This window comes from Vombatus ursinus, unplaced genomic scaffold (assembly GCF_900497805.2).
Source record: "Vombatus ursinus unplaced genomic scaffold, bare-nosed wombat genome assembly UNPS02014810.1, whole genome shotgun sequence".
Taxonomy (NCBI): Eukaryota; Metazoa; Chordata; class Mammalia; order Diprotodontia; family Vombatidae; genus Vombatus; species Vombatus ursinus.
Genome location: NW_020954588.1, coordinates 48,550,251 through 48,551,809, shown reverse-complemented (window position 1 = coordinate 48,551,809; position 1,559 = coordinate 48,550,251). Strand labels below are relative to the sequence as shown.

The 1,559-nt window shown below is 47.1% G+C and overlaps 1 protein-coding gene across 1 annotated transcript in view; it reads right to left on the bottom strand.

Annotated features, from left to right (window-relative positions):
- Positions 1–1,559, bottom strand: part of SENP5 (SUMO specific peptidase 5) — a 23,858-nt gene that overhangs the window by 21,609 nt on the left and 690 nt on the right. The window lies entirely within an intron of this gene.

Genomic DNA, 1,559 nt, shown 5'->3' with positions numbered 1-1,559 from the left:
CATCCATCCATCCATCCATCCATCCATCCATCCATCCATCCATCCATGCATGCATCCATCTATGTATTCACCCATCTATCTATCCATCCATTCATCTGTCTACTCATCTATCCACATTTCTGTCTATATCCTTCTATCCATCTATCTATCCATCCATTCATCCATTTATCTAACAATCTATCTATTCATCTGTCTATCCATCCATCCATCTGTCCATTCATCTACCCAACTATCAATCTGTCTCTCCATCCATTTATCTGTCTATTCATGTCTATCCATATTTCTATCTATATCCTTCTATCCATCCATTCATCTAACTATTCATTTATCTATCCATTTGTCTGTCTATCCACCTATCTACTCATTCATCTACCTATCTATCCATCCATTTACCTAACAGTCTATCTATTCATCTGTCTATCCATTATTTCTCTCTATATCCTTCTATCCATCTATCCATCCATTCATCTATTTATCTATCCATATTTCTATCTATATTCTTCTATCCACCTACCTATCCACCTACCTATTCATTTGTCTATCTGTATGTCTATCCATCCATTCATCTAACTATTCATTTGTCTATCCGTATGTTTGTCTATCCATCCATCCATCTACCCATTCATCTACCTAACCATCTATCCATCCATTTATCCATCTGTGGATCTCTCCATCCATCTAGTTCTGTGATGTAGTCTGTCTGTGATGGTTCCATCTGAAATGTTTCAGAGGTGACCAGGGGGAACAGCTGAAACTTGAAGCTGCAGAGAGTGAAGTCTGCTTTGGAACCCACCAAACGCCACTCAGCCGCCATGAAAGAACTTGTGAACTAGCAGGATGGTTAGTAGAGCAGGCTGGGTCCTTCTGTTCTGCCCCCCTTACTGGGCCAGTCCTAAGTTACACGCACCCTATGGCACCAAGAATCCCAACCTCACAGGAGAAGCCCCAAGGCTTGGCCCCTGGCCTCAGTCCTCCTCTGCCCCACTGTGGGTCAAGGACCATGGGCTGTCCAAATCTGGAGACCCTGGGAGGCTCAGGGCTCTAGCTGTGTGACCCCAGGCAGGTCACTTCACTTTGGTTTGCCTCAGGTTCCTCATGTGTAAAATGGGTCAGTAATAGCACCTTCTTGTCAAGGCTGTCTGAGGACCCAGGGAGATCACCACAAAGCACTTAGTGTGGATGTCTGGCACACAGGAGGCATCACAGAAAGGTTTGCTCCCCCAGGATCCTGGACACTCGTCCTGTGCTGACCTCAGCTTGCTGTGGATGGTCCAGGACCTTCCCAGGAGAGTTCTCAGAGAGTCTTAAAGGACCACAGAGGCAGTCCTGAAGCCTCTTCAAACTAACTTGAGTGAGTGCAAACCCTGGCTATGATGGGGAGGCTTCTTCTGCCCTCCTGGAAGAACACCAGGGGCTGGGATGGGCAGTGTGGACAGGGATCCCTGCACCCGACCTCACCCTGGGCTGAGATGGGCAGTGTAGACAGGATCCCCTGCACCTGACTCCAACCCAGGCTGAGATGAGCAGTGTAGACACTGGCTCCTGTACCTGACCTCACC